Here is a 27,088-nt window from a genome sequence, read left to right on the forward strand (position 1 = left end):
TGTGTCCCTTTCTCCACCAGTTGCTGTGGCCGGGCGACAAGGAACACTGCCTGGTCCATTCTGGGCCAGCGGCGCCCATGGGGCTCTGGTGGAGGACGCGCTTTGCCAATACCAACCAAAGTGGCTTGGCGCCCCTGTGCAGCAGTTTGCAGGGGGTGCCAGGCTGGGGATGCGGGAAGCCAGGCAGACGAGATCCTTCTCTCCAGATGTTTACAAGCTCTGTCTTGGGCTGGGGGGAGACCTGACTAGGGTCTGCTTTCATTCCCTGCTCACTCGCTTGCTTGCTCGCTAAGGGGCTTGTTGGGAAGGGCAGCTTAAGAAGAACTAAGAGGGGTGCCCGGGTAGCTCAGTTAGTGAAGCGTCTGCCTTCGGCTCGGGTCACAATCCCGGGGTCCTGGGATCGAGCCCCGCGTCGGGCTCCCTGCTCAGCGGGGAATCTGCTTCTCCCTCTGTCCCTCCCCGCTGCTTGTGCGTGCTCTCTCTCTCTCTCTCTCTCCCTCTTGCTCTCTATCTCAAAGAAATAAAATCTTAAAAAAAAAAAAAAGAACTAAGAGAAACAAGACTGCTCTTAGATTTCTAGTTCTGTTCTAAGGGAGACAAGCACATTTGCGTAGAGTGCATGAGTCAGTACCAGCCGGTGAGGGCTGCCTGCATCCTGATGAGAGCCACCTCATCCCATCTGCATAAATATATTTGGGTGCCTAATGTGCATACCTGCAAGACCCACAACCAGACGGCGGGGTGACAGGGCCAGCACATACAGCTACGGGATCTAGGATCGGTGTAACTGCGTTAGCTGTTTTGCATGTAATCCACGGTCTCTGGTGAGCATCTTCCTCTGGGACCCAGTCCCCAGGATGGCCTCTGCACCTGCTGCGGGGCGGGGAGAATCTCGGTTTTACAAGGTGACTAAGACCAAACTTCACAGAAGTGTGTTTTAAATAAAAAGAGTTAGTTTAGATGACTTTATACTGGATACTTTTTGTTATATTGAACCAGTCTTGTGACAAATGTAAGTGATTTGACAAGGCTGCCTCCGTTGGTCCCACTAGTGACATCAAAGCTTGTGACTAAGGAGGGTTCCTGTGGGTTGACCTGCACCAGCCCCACCCCCGACTCAGCTGGGCCGCACCTGACTCCCACGCTGGTGACGTCCGTCCGTGACCAGCACTCCCAGGAGAACAAAGGCCCACGCAGGGGGGTCAGGGAGTTCATCCCCGGCATTGTGGGTGCCCATGCCCCTTCTCAGGAGGCTCCCTTCCCAGGAGGCACAAAGATCAGGGTCTCCCCCAGATCTTGCTGGGGGCTGAGGGCAAAGCGCCCGCACAACCGCTAACTCCAGCCGTTTCTCTTTCTCTTTGAAGGTGCTCAGCCGGGTGGTGGCATCTAGGAGACCTGTCCCGTTTGCCCTCCAGGCAGCCTTCAAGGAGGGTGGAGGGGCTGTCGTGGCAGAGTGGAGGCACCCAGGTGGGGACTGGGCTGTGCCCACCATCAGTGTGCCTTACCGCCCAACTCCAGGGAGGGAGGAAGCCCATCTGCAGCAGGATCTGGGCCCCCCGAAGGCAGCTTTGGAAAAGCAAAAAGCAGCCTCCTGGCCTCAGCCCTGCCCTGCTCTGGGCCCAGGGTCCGGGCGGTGTCTGCTGAGCCCATCAGCAGTGCTTGGAGGCGCTGGGTGAGCTCGCACCTCCTTACGAGGGCGGGCCGACCGCCCTCCCCTCGGCTCTGCAGACCTCTTCTGCTTCCAGCACCATTGGGCTTCAAGGAGAGGAGAACACACTTCAGGACTTGTGGGTTGTCTGTTTTGAGTTCTGCCTTGTTCGCTTTCAGGCCTGCAGAGCGTGTTACCTTCATGAAAACAACACTCACCATGACGCCCACAGCTAGCCTGTGCGAGGCGCCTCTTCTTTTGAGCAGCCTCAAGTCGATCACGTCCTGTGAACAGTCCTGGTCATCCTCTCTGAAGCCTGTCCAGGGGTCCGGGACCCTGGGGGTGGGGCCGGGCAGGGGCGCGGGTGTCATGTGACCAGGGGACAACCTTCCCTCAAACTCCCTCAACCCCAGCCCGGCGGCCGCTTAACGAGTCAAGATGCATCTTTCTTGCCTGCCCTGAGAGCCTTCAGGGTGAGGTTTGTGTGGTTTCTCCCCCACATTCTTTGAGATGATGGATCTAGTCTGGGGCCGAGTGCCTATTCGCACGCACGGCTGGTGTGCAGTGGCCGCGGGGACCGTGTCAGTGACCGTTGGAATTCGTGCTCCCGAATCACAGAGGAGGCTGTTAGGCACACAGGGATGCTTTTCCTGGGCTAGAAGGAAGGGCAAGATGCGAGGGTGCGTAGGGAAGAAATAGAGGTGACTCCCAGAGCCTGTGCAGAAATGTGCCAGGCACATGCAAATCAGGTGAAAATGCACTTGACCCTGGGGGAAAGCCCTCCCTGAGATGAGGTGCTTCTCCAGAGTGCAGCCTGCCCGGGAGCAAAGAGGGGAGGTGAGCCTGAGTCTGCCCAGGGGGCTGCAGCCGTCTGCGACCGGTCAGTGGGTCAGGGAACACGGGGCACTCAGCTGGGCTGTTTTCCCAGAAAATTTCATTGCTGGATCAGCAAGGGCACTGTGCCGGTTCTGTTCCTGTTCTGCATGGGACAGAGCAGCTCCCCAGGACCTGACCCGAGGTTCGGTTCACCAGCAGCGGTCCCAGGGGGGATATACGGCCCCGGTGTCCAGCTTGTCTGGCGGGGCTGCCTGGCGCCAAGAGCACTCACTGAGGAGTCCAGCACACTGCTTCCCAGTGGAGCCGCTGGTCAGTTCTCGCTGCGGGGCGTGGAGAGTACGCGTCATCCCTCCCTCTCCCGGCCAGCACCTTTAAGGGACAGGGACTAAAAGTGCCCCCCTGCCCACCTCCCTTTCCCCCAGCCCTCAGAGCTTTGGGGAAAGCATCAGATACTTGCCATTCCTGGACAAGCAGTTAATTACATTTCCTTTGTCAAGTAAGTTCGTGTCCGCGAGGCACTTTCAAGTAACAACAATACAGACGGCAATAACAGCTTGTGCTTACAGAAGACGTTTGCTTTCAGGGCGCTTCTGCTCCTGTTACCTCGTGATTTCCTGTAACTGAGGACGAGCACTTAAGGGGGGCGGGGACGGGCGGCCCCGGAGCTGTACGCAGCCCCAGGTGCTCTGCGGGCGCTGGTGGTGCATTCCCATCCTGTTGCCCGGCCCCCCAATGCTGGGCATCAGGAACCATACTGTCAGATGAGGAAAATGAGATTCAGGGAGATTAAAGCACTTGCCTTAACATGGGTGCTTCTTAAAATTTTTTGCAAAGAGGCAGATATAAACTAATCAGTACTAATACAGGCCATTTGCTCACGGCGACCCTGCAGTGTCCTCGTCCCCGGGGTCTGACCAGGACGGAGCTGGGTCACATCTGGAGAAGCGCTCACGAGAACGAGGAGTGAATGATGGAAGAGTCATTGCACCCAGTACTCCGGACTCTTGGAGGGCATTGTGGAGGTGAAGTTCCCAGGTGTACCTCCCATGGCTCCTTCCCGCCTCCCTGGCCCCTCCCCGGCCCCTGCAGCACCCCATGCTCACCGCCCCCCAAGCCCCACGGTCCCCTCCCCTCTCTTTCGTATTCTTCTTATCTCTGAGGCTTTTTCCCTGAAAACTTGTTGAAAGAGTTCTTCCAGGCCTAGGCAGAGTTCCGCCCCGTGTCACCCTGCGTGTGCGTCAGAAAGGAACCTCTACGCCAAACCTACAAGCAGCTCCACACCGTTGCCCTGGTGGACAGCAAGCCTGCAGGGGGCAGCCAGGCACCAGCCACCCACCGCCTTGCTTTGGCGCAATCCCCGCACCGCGGGAGGCAGGAGTCTCTTGGCCTCCCGACTGCTCTCCATCCTTTCTGCCCCAGAGGGTGTCGCACTCATCACTACCCCGTTTTCCCTGCGGTTTCACCAAATATGTACCCTACACAGTACGTTCTTTGGTCTTGTATTTGAACGCCTTCCTAAATGAACTATAGCATCCATCTTCTGTGACTTGCCTTTTGGTTATTTTTTAAAATTTAAATTCAATTAATTAACATTTAGTGTGTTATTAGATTCAGAGGTAGAGATCAGTGATTCATCAGTCTTACATAACACCCAGTGCTCGTCACATCACGTGCCCTCCTTAATGCCCATCACCCAGTTACCCCATTCCCGGGTGCCTGGCTGCTGGTGTTTACCTGTTCTGTTTGACTTATCACCTCGGGCATCCCCCACAGCCCCCGATTTTGCATGTAAAGCCTAGGAGCTAATTGCAATGTGAAGTGTTAAAAGGGCAGAACAAAGATAAGGTATTGGTATATAAAGTACCAGTGGAGTCTCTGACTTAAAGCTCATGTTAAAAACAAAACAAGAGTTAAGGTACAGAGAGACCTGAGAGCAGTCGTTTGCGTTACAAGAATTTCTTCACAAGTAAAGTCAACAGAAGTGGCTTAAAAAGTAATCTCTAGGGGTGCCTGCATGGCTCAGTCAGTGAAGCATCTGCCTTCGGGGCAGGTCATGATCCCAGGGGCGAGTCCTGCATGGGAGCCTGCTTCTTCTTCTCCCTCTGCCTGCCGCTTTGCCTACTTGTGCTCTCTCTCTCTCAAATAAATAAATAAATAAAATCTTCAAAAAAAACATTTTCTGAACTTAGGATGATTAAGGCCAAGTCTGGTCAGGTCAGTAGATGTGTGCACGTGTGTGTGCATGTGTGTGTGTGTGTGTGTGTGGTGTGGTGGGGTTCCTGCCCAGGCTGTCGCTTCCTATGTCAGAGATTTAACCCTCCGCACCTGGGGCCAAGCCATCCCCACTGTGAGCCAGGCTTAACTGTAAAATGGACATAATATAATTACGGTGCAGGGCTGTTGGGAAGCTATGTGTGTGGTGGTCTGAATAATGGCCCCCAAAATGTCAGACCATAATCCTTCAAACTTGTCAGTTTTACTGTGCTTGGAAAAAGGACCTTTGCAAATGGGATTAAGGTAAATGTCCTGGGATGGGGAGATGACCTGGAGCTCCTCGGCTGGGCCCTAAATGCAATCCCATGTGTCCTAGTCAGGGGGAGGCAGTGGGAGACCTGAGCACGCGCAGGGGGCAGGCCAGCATGGAGATGGAGGAGGAGCCTCGAGGACGGGCAGGACGGGGAGGACGTGGCTACAAGTGAGGACTTCTCTTCCAGAGCCTCTGGAGGGAGCATGGTCTGGCCCACACTCTGTTTGCCCCGGGGATACTGACTTGATTGTCTGGCCTCCAGAACCGGGACAGAATACAGTTCTGGTGTGTTAAGCCACCAGGTTGGTGTAGTTTGATCCAGCAGCCCTCAGCAACAGACAGAGATGTGCATCAAATAGCACAACGTCTGGACCCAGACCACGTTTAGGCCCCCAGCAGATGTTGGTTTGAATGATCTCCTCATCTGCCTGCTCTGCGACCTCAGGTGAATTATTTCATCTCAGTCGCAGCTAGTTTTTTCACCTGGAAAATGGGAACAGCAGCACCTGTCTCATAGGATGGTCGAGGGGACGAGATGAGAGAACAGGAAGTGTTGGCACAGGTCAGACTTTTCCCGCCGGGCACTGTTGGCATTGGGGCTGGATCATTCCTTCTCATCAGCGGTGGGGCTGTGCTGTGCATTGTAGGGCGTTTGGGAGCACCCCTGGCCTGTACGTCCTCGATACCATAGTACCCCCCACCACAGTGGTGGTCAGTCACCCCTGGTTGAGAACCACTGGAACAGAGCCCGGCTCATCGAGAGCGCTCAGAAGACACTAAGTATTGTTATGAATGAACGGTTGTTTAGGGAGGAAGTAGAACATGGTGCTTAAGAGAATGGGTTCTCCGCCTGGGTGGCTCCGTCGGCAAAGCGTCTGCCTTCGGCTCAGGTCATGATCCCGGGGTCCTAGATCGAACCCTGCATCGTGCTCCCTGCTCAGAGGGGAGCCTGCTTCTCCCTCTCCCGCTGCACCTCCCCCCTGCCTGCTCTCTATCAAATAAATAAATAAAATCTTAAAAAAAAAAAGAAACAAAATAAATTCTGGATTCGGTTACTAAAAGAAGGGGGGATGGACGTTAGGTTCGCAGATCTTGTCAGCAGCAGTTGGGTGATATTTCCAAGGAGAATCAAGAGCCCACTGCTAAATCTGGTGATTTTAGAGAAGAATCCTGAAGTCCAAAGCTGCAAGTCAAGGAGGTATGTCTAGGCAATCATTTGGAAGAGGGAGAAGGAGGAAGAGCAAGGAAGCATTCCAGCTGCCAAAATACTTCTCCAACTCACGTTCACACTCAATTTCCCCGTCTAGCCTCAAACCATGACTTAATTACTATCCCATCCATGACCTTTCTCCAACACTATCATAACACCAGTCATAATTTTAACACTAACCCCAATCTTTTTTGTTTAAGATTTTTATTTATTTCTCAGAGAGAGAGAGAGTGAGAGAGGGCACAAGCATCGGCTTGCACATCGGCTCATGCGGTTATCGAGGCTGGCTAGTCCAAAAGCTCCGGGGCAGGCCGGTCCAGAGATCCAGCGGGAGCCGATGCTGCAGGTCCGGTCAGAAGGCCGCCTGCTGCAGAATTCCCTCTTGCTCAGGGGAGGTCAGTCTTTTGTTCTCTTCAGGCCTTCAACTGATTGGACGAGACCCATCCACACGATGGAGGACAATTTGTTTTACTCAACGTCACTGATTTAAATGTTAATGTCATCCAAAAACATTCACAGAAACTTTCCGCAGGATGTTTGCCCACATACCTGGGCACTGTGGCCCAGCCGGGATGACATAAGATTAACCATTATCAACCTCAAGGTAAATTGCAACCCTAATCCTAATCTCCTCCAAAAAAAGAACCCATTCTCTCCCCCAAGCTGCCTTTATCTCTGCAGATGGGCTGCTTGACAGGACGCAAGGAGCCCGTGAGGTTGGTGGTGTGAGTGTGGACACCACGGGCCTCATGCAGCCCCTCAGCCTGGCTTGGTACAGAGGGGTTACCGGCCAGTGGGGGAAGTGGGCGGCAGGACCGAAGCAGGAGTGGAATCCGCTCAGACCCGGCCCACCAGGTCGTGCGAACACTGGTGGTTTCTGCTCTACGAGGAGAAAGTTCACAATACAATCTCACTGATTTGGCCTTCATGTCGAGTGTAAGTACGATTGCAGTGAATTATGCTGATTTCTAGTTCCCTGGCTTGTGTTTAGTGGCTTTGGAATTCATCTTTTAAATGTATGTAAATTATCCGCTCTGCTCCCAAATCCAGCGACTTGTGTAAGAGGACCGTGGTGTTTTCCTTGACGACTGTGATTTCTGGAGGAGGACTTTGTACCAGCTCCTGCCGGCACCGGCTCCCTGGCAGGCGCCCCACAGAAGATCAAACAGGAACGAAAGAGCTTTAGTGAAATTCACAGGAACAGGGAATACTTCTCAGAGGGTGGAGGAAAAGCAACAGACCGTTGAGATGCTGGATGGTTTAGCAGGTGCTTTGGATACTCCTGGAGAGCTGGGGTTGGCCCCACAAGGGAGCGAGCGGGAGGGCCAGGGTTACCAGGCTTGGGGGCGGGGGACCTGGGGAGGGCCGGCGAGAGCAACGCACACATCCCTTGTCACTTATTCTCTGCCTCAGTGTGACCACATCGGCAAGGCTGTCCCTGTCGCTCTATGGGAGAGAGCAACGCTCCTGGGAGAGTCCAGGCCCCACGGGAAATGGGGTGCATTGTACAGGAATCTTGAGGGGCGTTAATGAAGAGCCCGAGCAGGGAAAGGACCTGACTAGGGATAGTGAGGCCCCCAGGGACAGCGTCCCTGAGAAGCCATTCCCAAACCTGGGCCCCAGGAGGTAGGAGGAGGAAATGGTAGATCAGCATCTGGTTAGAGTCCAGTAGTCTGGGGGACACGGTTGCCTAGAGCTGCAGTCCTGGCGGGCGGGAGGAAGCTGGAAGACGTTTCTAGACCCCCCTCTCCTCCTACCCCTGGTGTGTTGGAACTGGCTCCCATTGGCTCAGGAGGGGAGGTCGCCTGCATGTCTCCAGCCCCGATGTCAAGTTGATCGTCTGAAATCTCTCCAGGTGCAGTATTTACTCCATGGAAGCGGGCAAAAGCTACAAATCTGGATGTTTCTCTCTGGCGAGCTGGCTGATAAATATTTACCAGAACGCCATGGCTCCCCTTCCCCCCACCTCATCTCTGCTTTCTGCCTAATCCAACAGGAAGTCAGAGCCAAGGGAGCTTTCATCCCCTTAACCTGCTGTTTTAAGGATCACATCACCGCCTGCCCTATTGCAAACTTCAGTGTTTCCCATCTATCTCTCTCACCAGAGTGGAAGCCTCCCGCAAGAAAGAAGGGGCTTTGTTCTTTTCTCACATGCGCCTGGCACTTGGACGGCTACAGCCAATGCTCACCAGCTTTCGCAGAATGAAGGAGCACCAGGCGGGACTTCAGTGGCATAGCAGGAGCTGCGAGCCCCGGGTCATGCAGGGGAGACGTCCCACACCGTGGGCACCCAGAGAGACGCGTCCTGCAGACGGCTGCAAGCAGGTTGCAGCTGCAGAGACAGCCCGCTCCTGCTGTCTCCAGGCTGCTGGAGATCAAGGCGAAGACCCGGGAGGGGACGCTGCCCACGACAGCCTTGCAGAATTCCCTCACTCAGATGGAGGAAGAGAAGGGAGAAGCGAGGGAGCGCACCCGGGAGGCCAGGGCGGGTGAACAGCACTGGGAGGTGAGGTGTGGAATTTAAGGGAGGGGCATTTTAGGGAGAAGATGAGTGACTCCCGCGAGAGCTGCCAGGAAGTCCACGCTCGCCCAGGGTTAGTGCCAAATGTGCTCGAAGGGAAGCTTGAGGAGTGGCCCCTATGCCGTCCAAGGGGGCGACGGCTTGGGACCCACACGAGTGGGTTCAGCAGCCGGATTCCAGGGAGCTGAGGAGTGGATGGACCACCTTGGAAATGAAGTAAAATGCTACCGCACGGGGGAAACTTGAAAGCAAGTGAAGTGAGAGAACCAGTCACATTAGACCGTCTACTGCCCGACTCCACTGATACGAGGTGCCTAGAACAGGGGGTGCATGGGGACAGAAAGTGGATTCGTGGTTGCCGGATGCTGAGGGGGTTGAGAGGCATGGGCAGTGACTGCTGCAGGATGCAGGGCTCCTTTGGGGGTGACGAGAACGTCGTAACACGGGCTGTGGTTGCACGGCTCTGTGAACATATAAAAGCCTTCCGATTGCACACCTTCCACAGGTCAACTGTACATTTATTAGGAAATCCTTTTCCTTACAAGTACATACCCTGTGTTTCTTCTACTCTGAGGCACCCTCAATTGCTGGAAGCATCATTATTTTATGTGCCACAAGGAAATATAGCGCCTCCACATGAATTATGGCACAGGGCTATTTTGTTCTTAGCAGCTGTGAGATGCATCCCAATCTCAGAGAGATTAAATTTTAAAACTGTGTGTCTTAGAATCAATGAGACAAGATACATGGCATACATATGTGGTTGAGGAGGAGGCAGGTGGGGGTGGATCCAGGCAGAGAAGTCTAATAGAATGAGCCCGGGTACTGCCCACAGCACAGTTGAGCCCTTTATGCACCCCTCCCCCTGCTGTGACCTCATCTTCCTTTATGCATTCCTCCCTCTCCCCCTGCTATGATGTCATCTTCCTTTATGCACCCCTCCCCCGCTGTGACATCATCTTCCTTTATGCACCCTTCCTCTCCCCTGCATTGACATCATCTTCCTTTATGTACCCCTCTCTTCCCCCTGCTGTGACGTCATCTTGGTTTTTTTTTTTTAACATGGTACAAACCATCTTTTGCTGGTAAAATAAATGTCAGTGTCTATTTTGAGGATGAGCAATTCATGACATAAAATTTACCGTTAGACCATTTTTAAGTGTACACTTTGGCGGCATGAAGCACATTCACGCTGTCGTGCAACCATCACCCCCATCCATCTCCAGAACTTTCTCCTCACCCCGAACGGAAGCCAGAGAAGCTGAAATAAATCATAACTCCTCTTTCCTCCCTTCCCCAACTCCCGGTAACCACCCTTCTCCTCTCTGTCTCTATGAATTTATCCACTCTGGGTGCCTCATGTGAGTGGAATCAGACAGTATTTGTCCTTCTGTGACCGGTTTTTTTCCCACTGAGCGTGATGTCCTCAAGGTTCATCCGTGTTGTAGCAGGTGTCAGATTTCATTCCTTTTTATTTATTTTTTTTAAGATTTTATTTATTTATTTGACAGAGAGAGACACAGAGAGAGAGGGAACACAAGCAGGGGGAGAGGGAGAGGGAGAAGCAGGCTTCCCACCAAGCAGAGAACTGGATGCGGGGCTTGATCCCAGCACCCCGGGATCATGATCTGAGCCAAAGGCAGATGCCTAACGACTGAGCCACCCAGGTGCCCAGATTTCATTCCTTTTTAAAGCTGAATAATATTCCTCTGTAGGTATACACCATCCATTTTGCCGATCCACTCATCTGTCGATGGATATGTGGGCTGTTTCCTTTAGGCTATTGTGAATCATGCTGCTGTGAACATAGATGTGCAAATCCCTGTTGGAGTCCCTGCTTTTAATTCTTTTGTGTGCACACCCAGAAGTGAAATTGCGGGATCGTATGCAATTCCACGTGCAATATTTTGAAGAAATGCTATATGGTTTTCCGTAATGGCTGCACCATTTCGCATCCCACCATAAGGGTTCCAATTTCTCCACATGCAGGCCAACACTTGTTTTTTTTTTTTTTAAGATTTTATTTATTTATTTGAGAGAGAGCGCGAGAGCGTGCAAAAGCAGGCCGAGTGGCCGGCAGAGGGAGAAGTAGAGGTAGATTCCCCACTGAGCAGGGAGCCCCTCCATCCCAGGACCCCAGGATCATGATCTGATGCAAAGGCAGACGCTTACCCACTGAGCCACCCAGGCGCCCCCCAACACTTGTTATTTTAATAGCCATCCTAAAGGGCGTGACCACCATCCTGATGTTTTGAACATACAATTCTTCTCTTCTTCTTGGTAGATTTATTAAATGTATGTACCTCTAAACAACACATCGTTTAATTTTGCAAATTTTAAACCTTTATTTCAAGAAGTCAGTTAATCATGGAGCATCTGCTGGATGCAGGCAGGGAGCAAGAGTTGGGGAAACACACGGTGGACGGAAGGGTTATGACCCCTGCCCTGGTGTGGGGGGGTCCACAGCCTGGTGGCAATTCCGGGCAGGTGCACGGTCCAAACCAGACTCCTGGGGGCGGGTTGCTGGGCGGATTAACCCAGTTCAAGGGGGGCGGGGAGGGCTTCCGAGGACCTAACTTCTGAAGTTTGAGGACAAAGAAACACTGCGTGGAAGGACCGTGTGGAGGGCAAGCAGGCTTTAGAGAGGGCTTTGTTTGGGGAAAGAGGGACTCAGCCCCAAATGGGGAGCAAGGGGAGAGGGGCGGGTTGCAGATGCCTCCCCCCCGCCCCCGCCTCCCCCCCACCAGGTTCCAGAGGCTGCAGGTGGGCTGGGGTGCGAGTGGCCAAGCAGGGCCCCCCGCCCTTTTGCAGCGCGCGGGGACGTCTCTTCCGCCCCCCTCCCCTGCCGCGCAGCCCACCCTGGGGTCCTGGGCAGGACCTCGGGGAGGGCGGAGGGGCAGGCCAGGGGCGGAGAGCGGGGGGCGGGGGCGCCTGCAGCCGCGGTCTCTCACCGCCCCCCCCCACAAAGCACGACTGAGGAGCCGCTCCGCCCACCCCTCAATCTGCTGCCCGGTCACCCTCTGCTGCGTTCTATTGATAGGCCCCCGGGGAGCGTGTTCCGCCTCGGCAGGGAACCAGGTGGAGTGTATTACAAATCTGCTCCAGCAGGCAGCGGGGGCGGCGGGCAGGAGGGGCTCCGGCTTGCACAGGGCCCCTTCCTTTGACCTCCTCCCCTCCAAGGCCAGGAAAGTCACTAGCAACCACACCAGTGTCATTCTGATGGCGCTGATGATATTGAGTTGTCTTTTCCCACCGCTGCCCTCCCCACTTGGAGAGGATCACCATTCTCAAAGGGGCAGGGGGAGGGGGGTGGGGTCTGAAGGAATATTCCCTTCCATGAAAACATCCCTTTACATAAAAACATCAGCGACTCCTCCAGGGTCCTAGCCAGGGAGAGCTTTGGAGAGAAGTGACCCCAGGGAAGGTTCTAGAGGCTTTTGGGATGCACCCCCCGCCCCAGAAGAACTGTGGGCAAAGGGAGCTGAGGGGAAGGACACCTGCTCCTCTCCGGAGAAGTTCCCTCCCAGTCCTGCCCTGGTGCAGGGACAGACCCCTAGGGGGTCACTTCTGTCCCTCTGACCTGGGGACAGTGGACCAGCAGACTACAGCTATGGGAGTTCTGTGGGCTTCTTTACAGCTGTGCTTCCCGTCCTCTGTTTACGCCTCGGCATAGCTGTTGTAGCTACTGCCACCCCCATGAATAATGGCAGCCAACTGCGGTCATGGCCTAAGGCAGGGGCCCGAACCCCTGAGCCCAGGATCAGGGTTCCATCAGAGAAGGTGACGGGGGCGGGGGGCAATTCAAGCCCGTTTTGCTCAGGGGAGGCAGAGGCCCAGGGCAGCTGGGGCGCTCTAATACTCCATGGCGGGTTCCTGCTGCTCCATTCACCAAGCGCAGGCGGCCCCTCGCCCGGCCCCCTGGCTCTCCCTTGGCTGCTCTGCTTGCCAACTTGGAAGGGCAGCCGGCCCCTTGTCAGGTGCAAGGGCTCAACTGGGGGTGCAACATCCCCGGGGTGCTTTGGGGTCTGTGTTTGTGGAGGGTGTGGGACCCAGGAGGCTTGGAAGACTGCCGTGCCAGGTTTCTAAGCCCCCAGGTGAGGGCTGGATTCCCAGGTCTCAGCGCTTCTGCTGTGGGCTCACGGCAGGGCATGCAGCTGGAGGGTGGCCCACAGGCTGATTTCATCAGGTCCACGCGTGTGTTTGGTTTTTTCCCATGGCAGTCGTTGCCAGTATGGAAAAACTGGGAGATTTCGATCAAAAATCCAGAGTCCCAGCTTCTTTGCCAAACCAGGAGATCCGGCATCATTGTGTCCACTTTGCTGAAGGACAGGGGCTGTGCGGGGCTGAGCCACACCTGCTCCTCTAGCAGGACCCAATGTGGTAAGAGCTCTGAATGTGTCACACTTCCCATGCGCTTCATTCATCCCCAGGACCTTCCGCTACTCCTTGGGGTCTTGGCCTGAGACCTGCAGGCTTCCGTGCACAAGGCTGCTCCGGAGGAGGAGGAGGAGGAGGACAGAGGGCCTGTGGGGGGGGACTGACCTGTCCTCCAGGCTGCTGCCCTGGGCTGATAAACGAGTGCATCTCCGCAGCACCAGCTGCTTCTAGATTCATTTTAATCTCACTTCCACCACTTGGCAATGGCCATCACGTCCCCCTCTGCCTCCTCTGTACTGCTTTTTGTCACTTCAAGTGACAGTGCCTTTGTGATTTGGTTTCTGGTGGGCAGAAGAGCTCCCTGACCAGGGCCAGCCCCACCGGACCAGGAAGGAGCAGGGGCAGGATGGGCGGCGAGCTCGCTGGGCTCCCGCTGCTTTGTCAGCTCGGGGAGATCTCCAGGGAAAGGCTTGATGGGCTCTCAGGTTGCAATGCAGCCTTGATTTTGGGAAGGCGGTTGAGGACGGTCTCAGGTCCTTGCAGCCACGCCGAAGAAACGTGGGCCAGCGGATAGCAACATTGAGTGGGTTTTTACACATGGGGAGAATGAAGCCAGACAGCTGTGGTTGTTGGATTAATGTCAATGTGCGTCATCGGCAGGGCCAATGCCCCCTAGAAGGAGAACGGAAAATGTGCTTGCTGTCCATTTATAGGATGAGCCCCACAGCACTGAGAGTAAGAGCCGTGGCTTCGAGACCAGCAGACCCAGGCATAAATACAGGCTCTGCCACTTGTTGGCCATGTGACCACAGGCAGATTGCAGGCACTGCCCAGAGGTCTAGCTTGCTCATCTATAAAGCGGGGATAGCGGCGAGACTGTCTTACAGGGATGCCGCGAGGATTAAATGGTCTGATGCCCAGGAGGGCTCTCAGTAAACAGTGTGGCATTGCTACGGAAGAGCGGGGGCAGACAACTAAGCAGGGAGGCCTGGTTCCCCAGCTAAGATGCTGTGTGCCTGCCTCACTCCTGCAGACGTTACACTGTGTTGTCCACGTGGGATGGAGCCCGGTGGCAGATAGAAGGTCACAAGGTCGTGGCTCGCCTGGACACTCAGGGACTGTGTCAGTGCTTGGCTTCACAATGAAGAGGGACAAGTGGGGTATCTTGCCTCAAAAGAGGCTTTTCCCTGGAGTCCCGGTCTCCAAGTGCCTGGCACAGAGCACATGCTCAATAAATGTTGAGCAGAAAGAGGCCTGAGCCGGACAGGGGCTGGCAGCTCAAGGAGACTCGGAAGCTTGTTGTTATGGTGGTGAGGCCAAGAAGGCTTCCCCACATAGCCAGCCTCAGTCCCTGAAGAGATCCCATGGCCCTTATTATAGTTATGAAAGTAATATATGTACAGAATTTTAAAAAAACCAAGTTGTAGTAAAAAGCTTACAATGAAAACAATGGATCCTGCCCTTTCCTGTCCCACTCCCCAGAGGCAGCTTTATTAGCAAAACGACCGCCCCTGGAGATACTTGTCACAGCAGCTTTGTTTGCAATAGGAGAGGGCTGGAAATGACCTGACCGTGCATCACATGGTTAGTGAATGCTGTGTAGCGGCAGCAAAACAATTAAGCAGCTCTTTATATACCAATGTAAAATGATCTCAGGATATATTATGTGCAAAAGATAAGGGCAGATGAGTTTGCACGGTGTGCTACCAGTTACGGAAAAGAGATGCAAGTGTGTTCCAGTGTCCTGGAGAGCTCGGGGAAGTCGTGGCTGACCTCGTCAGGTGTGGGCAGGGGGCTGAGGGAGTGAGTGGAGAGGAGTGTGTGGGCCTCCATTATATACGCAGACTGGTGTGTTAGGTTATAAGAGAGATGGGTTATATTTGCCCCCCAGGGAAGACAGCTGGTTGGCTAGGAAATGGGTGGGAGGGAGTCACTCTTTAAGTCACTCTTTTAATTCATTTATCAAAAAATAAAACTATAATCACTTCTTGTTGGTGGATAGAATGTGGGGTGGTCCCAATGATACCGGCCTCCTGGCATTCACATCCCTTGAGTGTGGCAAAGGGGATGGAGTGTTGCCGCCATGTTTACTGTTGTAGAAGACCCCATCGTAGCAGACTGGAGCAAAAGGCTCTCCTTGTGGCCTTGACAAAGGCAGTGGCCGGGATGGAGAAGCCCACATGGCAAGGAACCGGGTGGCTTCTGGGGACTTTCCATAGCCTGTAGGTCTGACAGCAGCAAAAAGCTGGGGCTCTCAGTCCTGCAACCACCAAGATATGCTTCTACGGACAACCTGAATGAGTTTGGGAGAGAATTCTTCCTAGGTCGAGCCTTCGGATGAGAATGCAGCCCAGACGATGCTTTGATAGGAGCCCTGATGAGCCTGCAGAGGACCCATGCCAGCCTCCTGACTCAGGGAAACTGTGAGATCATGAATATCTGTGGTTTTAAGCAGCGAAGTTTGTGGTCATTCATTCTGTAGTAATGGGAAACAATACTGAACCTCACCCCTACCCCCACTTTGCCTGGGACCCCCAAGTTCAGAGCCGTCATTCTGCTTCTCCAGGGAACAGGCTTTGGGCTCCTCACCTGGTGCACGGCGGAGGAGGGCATCTTGGGTCTAACTTGGTACAGACATCCCCACGAGCCTCCCCTTCTCGGGTGGCCACAGCTCTCTGCACCTGTTGCCTCCAGGTCCCGAGTATCCCAGGTCTTCTGGGAGCAACTCGGCTTGCTTCTCATCTGGAGCCTTCTTTACAGGAGCTTTTGCTTCGAGCCTCCTCTGCCAATTTTCCTCCTCCATCTGCTTTCTGTCTTCTTAAAGCTTTGTTGAAATCTCTTACCTATAATGATCTCTTCTCATTTCTCCTAGTCTTTGGGTTTACTTTCAAAGAATGCATTTGCGTTTGTCTGCAAGGGGGTTTTTGGAGGAGGACAGGACAAATGCCTGCAGTCCTGTTTGGGAGGAGGTACGTCTCTGGTTCCTCGGGCTGGGGTTACAGGGCGTCCCCCCTCTCCCGACGGTTCTGAGCAGTGGCTGAGCTCTGGGGTTGCAGCAGCGGCTGAGCCCTCCCACCACTCGTGATGGTGTCCTGTCTTTGGGGGTCTCATGTGGGGAAATTAAAATCTATAAGAAATAAAATGCCACCTCTGCTCCCACACTGGGGACATTAGCAGAAGCCAGAGCCCATCCCTGTTGGGGCCACTTCTAGGCCTTCTTTGGTCCCAGGGCAATGGCGAGGTTGCTCACGAGTGTCCCAGCCTGAGTCTGGTCTGGCCGGGGGTGGGGGCAGGGGGCAGACAACAGAGGCGGGCTCAGAGCTGGTGACACTTGACTCTCCGAGTCAGGCACGCGGGGGCAGTGGGCCAGGCCGACAGGCAGTTGACCTTGGGGACCTCTGTCCCCTGGGAGCGGGGTTTAGCCAGATATTTGGGGACTGAGTGTGGGGGAAAGTAGGATTCCTATTCCCAGGGCATGGTTCGGGTGGGGATACTGAGGCAGATTGTGGCCATACAATTTTGGGGACTGGGATATAGGAGGAGGGAGGGACAAAGGGACAAGCCAAGCTCAGATTCCTGGAATCTGAACTGGAAGACCAGCAAGGCAGACAGTCAGGCCTCCTGTTACAGCCTGGGACAGGATTGATTCTCAAGCAGGGGTCAGAGCAAGACCCTGGAGGTGACGTCAGGTGGACATGGAGATCTGGGGGCCAGGGATCACAGAGGAGTCTCATCCACCGGCAGGGCTTGACCTCAAACAGATTGTTCCTCCTCGAGAACCTTTCCTGGGGTGGGGACTGACCTTGACCCCTCCCCGGCCCTGTGGTGGAGTGAACAGGAGGCACCTGCACCGCGGTCTGCTGTCAGCGCGGACCGTCGGAGAAGAAGGAGTTTTCTTCACCCTGAGGACAAGCTGCTTGCTTGTGGTTTCTTTCTGAAGGAGAGCCACTTATATTGGAGCCGATAGAGAAGTGCTGTTCTATTTCAAAAATGTGTGCTCTTACACAGGCTGCCCAGTCTGTCTTTGCATCTCCCTAGGGGCCAGTGTTCAATCAGAGATCATTACTCAAGTCCGATCGCCCTGCAAAAACTGCTGGCGTAAACTCTGTTGCGTCTGGAAGTTTCTACCTTATTCCCGGCAGCGCTGTTTGCACTTATAGGACCGAGGTTGCTCAGGAAAATAGCGGCAGGAAAAGATCTCCTACCTCCGAAATGGAGAGAATCGCTTGATTTTCTAATATTCATAATTTGTAGAAGGCTACTCGTCTACAGAGCCCGAGGCCAATGCTACTGGCAGAGCACAGCCTTGTAGAGACGTGTCGTGTCTGCGCGTGCAGCTGTGACCCGCGCGCACCCCGTCCGTGGTGCGAAGCACCTGCTGGGAGGCAGGTGACGCGGCCCAGATGCGCACAGAGCCCATATGTTTCTCACATTAGGCACGAAGAGACATGAGGCTGCATTTACTTCTTGTCAAGCACTAAAGCAATTTTAATTGGGCCAGAAATACTCCCAGTTCCTGCTTCTGGAAGACAGATCTCGGCTGTCACTAAGCATCTGTGGTGCCCGGAAGGGACTAGCAGAGTTCTGTGGGCTGGAGGCTTTGAGAAGGAGATTTAATTTTCCCCTCCGTGCCAAGTGTGTGCATGGCGTTTGCTTTTCTTTGAACCCCTGTGTCTGGGACTTGGACCGTGGGGCCGACATTGTGAGCACACCTGAGTCCCTGAGTCCCCGGCACTGCTGTCGCCGTGACCCGGCGGGAAGCGCGCCCACGGACCCCTGGTACTCCAGCATTAGAGCAAAGGGGGCTGCGAGCGGGGAGGCCCTGCTCAGGGAAGCCTTCCAGAGGCAGGTGGGGGACTCTGAGAGCTGATGATCTTGGCGGAAAAGGGGGCAGCCAGGGGCAGGTGCGGTGCCAAGGGGTGGAGGAGGCACGTTCCTGTGGTCCCTGGTTCGGGGCGTGCCAGGCGCATGCGCAGCTCCGGCCCTGCCGTCGGGGGAGACGCGCAACGGGCCGCGGCAGACTTCGATGATTTCTGGTAGCGAATGTGCTCGGAAGAAGAGGCCAAGAAGGCCAAGTGGGGCTTGGTTTGGGTGGGCAGTCCCAGCAGAGGGCAGAGCAAGAACAGCAAGCGTGACGGGCACTGCCAGGCCAGCGAGGGAGGAACCGGGAAGGGGGCTGGCGAGGGGCTGCGCTGGGGAGGCGGGTGTACGCTGCACAGTTTAGATGGAGCCTGACGGGCAATGTGGGCACCCGCGGGGCAGGGAGAGGGTCCCCGGACGTCTGGGCCAAACCCTCCGTCCTTATTCCCCCAACTCCCCAAGCATGCCCAGAGAGGGGACGTGACTCACTCAAGGTCACTCGCCCAGAAGAGGGCGCAGGAGCCTCCTCCCCACACAGATGCCTCTGCCTGGGAGCCGGGAGGGACAGCACCTCCCCCCAACACGAAGGCTGGCCTTTCTGAGGAAGGTGGAGAGAGGTCGGGAGGGCAGGTCCCCGGGGGGGCTGGGACGGTTCTCAGGGGGCTGGGCGCTGCAGGGCGTGCCCCCCGCCCACCTGACCAGAGACACCTTCCCTGGTTCCCTCCCCCTTTCTGTTTGCCCTCCTCAGTTCTAGCCCCTTCTCTTCCCTGAAGCCCCTCCCGCTTGTCCTCCCCCCAAGGCAGGGCACGAAGCTGTGGTGAGTCTGCAGACCTGGGCGTGCATACTCAGGGCAGGTGTAAGACTGGCTTCCGTTCTTCACTCTCACGGGGCTGCTGGGCAAAGGACCGGCGCTGAAGCTGCTAGGGTCTTGAAAGGCCTATTAATGTCGCTGCTGGCTCGAGCCAGGCCACCCCTGGCCTCTTGCTGCCCACTCGAGCCATCCTTCAATCCGCATGAAAGTCTGAAGGCCTCTCCTTAGAGACATTAATTAGCCCCCAATTAATGTAAGACAGAAGCTCACCCAGGATGGAAGCAGAGTTAGCGCATCTCTGGAGTCTGTCCCCCATTCTCTGCAAGTTGGCCAGCCAGTCAGGATGAGGCTTCAGTCTCTTATCAAAACAACAAAACAGCTCAGTATGGACTTTAGCGGGGGCCTTTGGGGGGTTCATTTGTTTCGTTGGCCTATCGCTGAAGAACCCCCTGGCACTGGACAGCCTCAGCTTGGACTTCAGCTGGGCTCATATGGCACCCCAACCCCAGGATGCAGAGAGCCCCCCACGGACAGCAGCTCGCGGCTTTGATTAGCAGCTTTGCAACAAATTAGAGCTCCTCTGTGGAGCGGGGAGCGGAGATGCCAAGGTTCCTCTGAGAATTCTCCTTCGCGGGCTGTGCAGGGGTTTCTAAGGCGATGGGTGCTGTCATGGCTACCCCTCTGTCCCCAAGAAGAGGACCTTGCTGGCCAGTTCAGGCCATTGGGGTGTCAGTGGGACTTGGGGGTGGGGCTGGAGAGAAAGCAGGATGTGGTCCCTAAGTGGGCTTTCGTTCACACGGCAGGCAGCTCGCGACACCCACACTTCAGCCTGCGCCTGAGGGGTGCAGAAGTTCTCAGCCGAGGAGGGCGTTAGCCCTGCACACAGGCGGCCCAGGATGAGGCGGACCAGGGTGGCAGAGCCTTGGGCAGGAGAGTTGCACCTCGGCCAGCTCACCAGGTCCTCCTTTTTCTTCTCTGTGTCAGCCCCAGCAGTGTGCTCTCTGGAGACTGTATCCTGGGGTGCAGGGAGGAGGGGGCAGGAGCCCGCAGAGGCCACCCCAGTGCTGGGCAGAAAGTGTTCTCCTTTCTCACCCGCTCTTGCCGCAGCATAAACACACGCATGCACACAAGTGTGCATGCAAAAGCACACACATGCACCCCTCGTGCATGTACCCATAAGCACACACACATGAGCACGCACGCACACATGAGTAGATGCACACACATACACACATGCACACGTGCGTGCATGCCCGCACACATGTCACACATGCGCATTCTGAGACACAGCCAGCGGAAGGGAGGAGTGAGAAAAGGGGGAGACGGGCAGATGGAAGGCCGTGTGATGGGTCCCTCATTCCCTAACCATCACTCAAGCTCTAACAAAGCAGACTGTGGGCCCTTATCACTGCTTTGAAATGTGACTGTAGTTAGCGAGCATGGAGTCTTCCCTGCTGCTGTTCTGCTAAATGCTGGGCGCGAGAGGTCTGCAGTAGGCCATCTGTGGTCTTCTGGCAGAGAACCGTTGGTGGAGAACTATATTCAAGCTTGCCCCCAGTGAGCTACCCGACAAAGAACATGCCTGCATCAAGAAATAGCTTGTCCGTTTGGATTTTAAAATGTTGGCATTTATAGGGGTGCCCGCGTGGCTCAGTCGGTTGGGCGTCTGCCTTCGGCTCAGGTCATGATCCCAGGGTCCTGGGATCGAGTCACGGATCGGGCTCCCTGCTCAGTGGGAAGCCTGCTTCTCCCTCTCCCTTTTCCTGCCACTCTGACTACTTGTGCTCTCTCCCTCTCTCTCTGTCAAAAAAAAAAAAAAAAATGTTGGCATTTATTTTAAAATAGGGGTTTATTTTCCAATCGAATTCTGAAGAAAGGGTTAGGTTTAGGTAGTTTCCTTGGGCCAGAAGGGTCTGAATCATTTCCCTACTGTCCTGACGCTGCAAGTGCCCCAAGCCCAGGACCTGAGGGGCCAGGCTGGCGGTCCCGGCCACCACTGGTAGGGTGCAAGGCACTGGGGGTCCAGGATTCGAAGAGGGAAGGAGACTCACCTGAGCTGTCCCTCATCCTGCAGCTGCCAATGTAATTCTCTGCTCTTTCAGGTCTTACAACTTTGTCAGCCCCAGAGGCACGTCCAAACTGGCTTCTCATCTTACAGACCCAGGTGCCCCAACACTTAGGCGACCAGCCTTGCTGCCCAAAGGAGGGGTGCTGAGCCTCATGCCCATTTTCCTGCCTGGTGGGAGGGCATTTCCCCTTTATTTATTTGTTTTTAAAGATCTTATTTATTTATTTATGTATCTGAGAGAGAGCGTGAGTGTGAGTGTGAGAGGGGGGAGGGGCAGAGGCAGAGGGACAGGCAGACCGTGTGCTGAGCCACCCAGGCGCCCTGGGCATTTCTACTGGGAGTATAAGAAGCTTCGTGTGCAGACGCCATGCAAACAAATTGAAAGAACACAGGCTACTAATGTAATCAGGACCAATACAAGATTATTCTAATACATCTTCAACAGTACAAGCAATCTGTGTGTGTGTGTGAGAGAGAGAGAGAGGGAGGGAGGGAGGGACATTCACAGAAGTGGCCAGTTTAGTACTTTAACCTCCTCCCTCTGGGGTTCTTAGTCCCCTTCTCGGGCTTCCCCCATACTCTGCCCTCTGGAGCTGGTCGGTCGTGTTCTGGGCTGGGGGATGCCCAGAGCTGAGCCCCGCCCTTGGGCACCAGTGCAGGGACCCCCTCCAACCTGGATCTAGAATCTGGAACCTGCCCTGCTGTTCCTGAGCTCGGTGATGAGGTGTTTTTATGACTTGTCGAGTTGTGGTCCCAGGGACAGAGAATTTCCTCACGACTGCCAGCCCCTTGTTTTGTCCCTAAGGTCCTTGGTCCTCCCTGTCCCCTCAGGCCTGAGACCATGTGGCCAGTGGAGGACAGGTTCCCATCCCCAATCATGTCTGAAAGTTGCCTCAGCTCCCAATGCTGACCCTGTGCTTAGATTATGTGCCACCTCTTTGCAGTGACATTGTCCTCAGCTCCCTGGGGTCTACCTGGCTTTTGCTATGCCCTCCTTCCCAGAGAACGACATGCCACCCTCTCCACGTCGGAGCCCCGGCTTGCTTCACATCTGATGGCGGTGATGAAGATGACGGAACTTACCACTGTGCATACATTGCCTCTTTTTTCCTATGAGAAAAGTTGAAACACACATACACACAAAAGAGAGAAGAGTAAGGAACCCCTGTGTATCCATCACCTAACTCATGGCCAATCTTGCATCCTCTGTTCTGCCCACTTGGCTGCCTGCTCATTTGTTTACTGTAGTATTTTATTTATTTATTTTAAAGATTTTATTTATTTATTGAGAGAGAGAATGTGAGCGGGGGGACGGACAAGGGGAGAGGGAGAATCTCAAGCAGACTCCCCTCCTGAGCGGAGCCGGACACAGGGCTCGATCCGAAGACCTTGAGATTATGACCTGAGCTGAAATCAAGAATCAGATGCCCAACCAACTGAGCCACCCAGGTGTGCCCATTTACTGGAGTATTTTAAAGCAAATTCTAAATGTCATGATATTTCAGTTATAAATGATCTCAGTCATTTTGAACTGATTTTATATGTACGTGTGTTACAATACAGTGTCATGTCATTATCACACCTGTCATAAATTACCTTAATTACCTTTATGCAATTATTTTAAGCAGCTGTTTTGTCCAAATCAGCAGCCCCCTGAGGTCTGAAGATTCATTCATTAGCCAAGTGTCCTTGGACCCCTCCACTCCTTTACCTCCTCCACTTAGAGACCCCGGGGAATCTGCCCTGTAGGATGCTCCATATTCTGGACTGGGACAAATGTTTCTTTATCATGTCATTTGACATGTTCTTCCATGCTCCATATTTTCTCTAAGCTGTTATTCAGGCAGAGCTGTATGAAGGCTGGAGAACCACAGGGGACAGACCTCCTGGAGGCAGGGGTATTGATCACCAACATCGTTCAGCGCTGCTTGTGTCTGATGATAATAAAAAGCAGACCGAGGGGCACCTGGCTGGCTCAGTTGGTGGAGGGTGTGACTCTTGATCTCGGGGTCGTGAGTTCGAGCCCTATGTTGGGTGTAGAGATTGCTTAAATAAACAAAACTTAAATAAAGGCAGACCGACTTTTGGTTTTATTATTGGTTTAAATTCTCACAAAGTAACCTGTCGCCTGTACACAGGTGGACCCCTACCTCCCCTGACCCCCTCCTTGGCAGGCCACGGGGTCCCAAGTTCCATTTCTCAGGCAAGAAGATTTTGTAGGTGGTGCTATATGCTCCTTACCGCATCCCAGCGTGAGGCACAGGTCTGTTTTGTCTCTCCAGGTGGCTTCAGGTCATACCTGCAAGATGGCTTAGAAGCTCAGATTCACGATTTCCTTAGAGGCTGCAAAAGAGTGATTTTTCCATTCTATCATTTCTTCCGATTTGTTATCTGAGGATTACCTTTTATAAAGAATAATTTCTCTCCTTTTAGTCAATTTTCAGAGTAAGGATTGCGTGCCCCAGCAGCCTTGAATATTGACCAATGACATTTTTTGTTCGTAGTAGCCTTTGGGCACACAGATTTTTATATGTGTGATGCCTCCAATCTATTGTGATTATTATTCTCCTGTGTTGTTGAGATTGTCTCTGCTTAGGTCGGTAGGTACATAATCCGTCCTTCTGATGTGACCTCAGTGCTTTCTTTTTTTTTTCTGGTACAACAAAATACCCCAAGCTTCTCTTAGGCATTTCCTGCCCTAGACCTAGAATTGGCCTGGGATACTCTGGGAGGAAATGGTACTTAGAGAAACCCAGCTGGTTACTAGTGGTGCTCACTGCTGCTGGGTCATCATTAGCTGCAGACCTGACAGTGCTCGGAGCTCGGGGGTGTGTTTATGTGCCTTCAATTAAACTTTTCATTGAAGCAGAACACATATAACAAGCAAGTGAATAAATCATAAACATTCAGCTTGATGAATTTTCACATAGAGTGATCAGCACCTGGAAGGCCCCCTTGTCTCCCCCTCCCAGGTGCTACCCCCTCACAAAGAAGACCACCCGCCTGATTTCTATCATCATAGGTTTTGTTTGGTTTTGAAATGGATGCAAATTTGATACAAATATAATGGTTTTATTCTCATATTTTTAAAGGAAAAACTTATGAGTTCATGCTATTTCCAATTCAAATGTAAGAGTACAGGGTTTTTACTTGGTTGAATTTATGCTTTCATTTCTTTTCTCTTTGCTGAAAAGCTTGTTTTTTTTTTTTTTTTTTAAAGATTTTATTTATTTATTCATGAGAGACACAGAGAGAGAGGCAGAGGGAGAAGCAGGCTCCCAAGGAGCAGAGAGCCCGATGCGGGACCCGATCCCAGGACCCTGGGATCATGACCTGAGTCGAAGGCAGACGCTTAACCATCCGAGCCACCCAGGCTCCCCTGAAAAGCTTGGTTTTTAATGACTTCAACACAATTACTTATTTGACTTGTTCCACAATAGAACTATAATAGTTTCAAAATAGCTATATGTGTATTGGGCTAACAATAAGATTACTGAATACAGTATAATATTTCTTTGTGGTTTGTTTTGTCCTTAGAATATACATTACTAGGACTGTTTAATCGAAATTCCATATTCTAAAGTCTTTTGAATAATTATTTTCTCTGTGTTGTTATGCTAGTGACTTGATATGCAGTGAGGTGAATTTCTTTCCTTTTGTTTTCATTTTTTTTTTAATTAAAAAAATTTTAAGTAATCTCTACTCCCAACATGCGACTTGAACTCACAACCCCGAGATCAAGAGTCACGCACTCCACTGACTGAGCCAGCCAGGCACCCCTGTTTTCAATTTTTTTTTTAAGATTTATTTATTTGTTAGAGAGAGAGAGAAAGCGAGCGAGAGAGAGTGACCACACGTGAGTGGGGAGGAAGGGGCAGACGGAGAGGGAGAAAGATTCTCAAGCAGACTCTGCGCTGAGTGCAGAGCCTGATGCAGGGCTTAATCCCACGACCCTGAGATCATGACCTGAGCCAAAACCAAGAGTTGGCGCTCAACCGCCTGCCCCACTCAGGTGCCGCACCTGCTTTCAATTTTTAATACTTGCTTTTTTGCCATGCTTTTAAAAAACTCTTAATTTTTTTTAATTCAAGCATAATTAACATACAGTGTTATGTTAGTTTTAGGCATATTGCCATGTTTATTATTTTTTTAAAATTATGGATTCAAAGTCAAAACTATATAACCGGATATATTCCGAGAAGTCTGGCTTCTGTTTCTAGGTCCTTCACCCTGCGCTCTCGCCCTGCATTGGTAACTTTTACTAAGATAGGTGATTTTTATTACCTGGTTTATCCATTCATCATTTGGAAAAATAAGCAAATATGTATATATTCACATTATCCCCTCCCATTTTGTAGTGGATTAGTGATGGTAACGATTTTTTTGTCACTCTCCCCATTCTTTCTCTTCCCCTTCGACCTGGGTTGGTCCTGTGGGTGCTTTAGCCAATAGAACGCAGGGCGAGGGATGCTCTGGCACCTGGCAACTTTCATTTCCTCCTTGGTAAGCTCACCCTTGGGATTTAGGGTTCAGCTGCCAAATGAAAAAACCCAAGCTAGCCATGTGGAGACAGAGAGGCCCCAGCCTCCCAGCCGTCTGCGCCAAGGCACCAGACATACGAGTGAGTCACCTTGGTGGGTCCAGCCCGGTCGCCATCTGAGGGCAGCAGCACGAGAAGGAAACCAGCAGAACCACAGATTCGTGAGAGAGAATTAATCTTCGTTGATGTGCTAAGCCACTAGGTTTTGGGAGGGTTTGTTATGCGGCAGTAGATAATCAAAACACCTTATTTATTCAAAGGGAAGCATTCTAGTTACTGGACTGCACCTTGCGTCCATCACTTAGTGTACGCTGGAGATCGCCGTGTAGTCCACGGGTTCTTTCTTCCTGACGACCCAGGCTGTAGATGGAGAGGAGAGATTCAGAAAGGCCGAGTGACGTGTCCAGGGCTGCACAGGTAGTACACGAGTCTGCTAGGGCAGCCATAGCTACCTAAAGGACAGCAATTTACTTGCTCACAGCTCCAGAGGCTGGAAGTCCAAATGTGAGGTGCGAGCAGGCTTCTTCCGAGTCTTCTCTCCTTGCCTTGCAGACGAATGCCTTCTGACGGGGTCCCTCCCCTGTGTGTGCACGTTCCTGAGGTCTCTCTGTGTGTCCAGATTTCCTCCTCCTATAAGGGTCCCGGTCAGACTGGAGGAGGGCCCACCACATGACCTCATTTTAACTTAATCGTCTCTTTCAAGGCCTTGTCTCCAAACCAGTTACATTCTGCGATGCTGGCGCTTAGGACTTCGGCATGTGACTTCATAAGGATTTCTGACCGTCTCCAATCTGCCACATTAGGTTTAGACTCGTCCCTTCCCTTTGTGAGGCTGCTGCAGATGCTGCAGAATATATTTATAATCTCTCAGTAATACGAATGTGATGGGGAAGAATTACAAATAATAAAGAGCTGATTCCAGGGGCGTCTGGGTGGCTCAGTCCGGTAAGCATCTGCCTTCAGCTCAGGTCATGATCCCGGAGTCCCTACATCGAGTCCCACATCAGGCTCCCTGCTCAGTGGGGAGTCTGCTTCTCCCTCTGCCCTTCACCCTGCTCATGCTCTCTCTCGTTCTCTCTCTCTCTCAAATAAATAAATAAAATCTTTTTAAAAAAATAAAAAGCTGATTCCGAAAGCAGAAGAAGAGAGGGTGAGGGGTCCTCTCCCTGCCCCTCCAGAGTAGTTCAAGAGAATGATTTTGGGGGAGAGCTCTCCTAGGGGCTTAAGGAGGTCACATATTTTGATAGGTTCTTGATGTTCTCTGACCCTCTTACTAGATGATTGATATTCTGTGATGTTCTCTTCGATACCTATTTTATTGTATTTTCTTATTTTTTAAAAGATTTTATTTATTTGCTTGAGAGAGAGAGAGTGAGAGAGCACAGAGGGAGAGCGAGAAGCAGACTCCCCACATGATCCCAGGACCCTGGGATCATGACCTGAGCTGAAGGCAGAGACTTAACCATCTGAGCCCCCCAGGTGCCCCTTGCTCGTGGGGTGGGTTTAAAGCTCAGGTAGAAGAGCAGGGGTCAGAGACCCCAGCTTGCTGGCGGAGGAGTGATGTGCTGGGGACACGGGCAGGCAGTGCCGGGACCACCTTTAGATGCGCTTGAGCGGCTGGCTCTCACCGCTCCCGTGTGACCTCTGACCACTTGGCATTTTCTTCCTCTGAAGGAAAGTCGATAATGC

This window comes from Mirounga leonina, unplaced genomic scaffold, assembly GCF_011800145.1.
Source record: "Mirounga leonina isolate KUSES-001 unplaced genomic scaffold, KU_Mleo_1.0 Mir_152, whole genome shotgun sequence".
In the NCBI taxonomy this organism is placed as follows: domain Eukaryota; kingdom Metazoa; phylum Chordata; class Mammalia; order Carnivora; family Phocidae; genus Mirounga; species Mirounga leonina.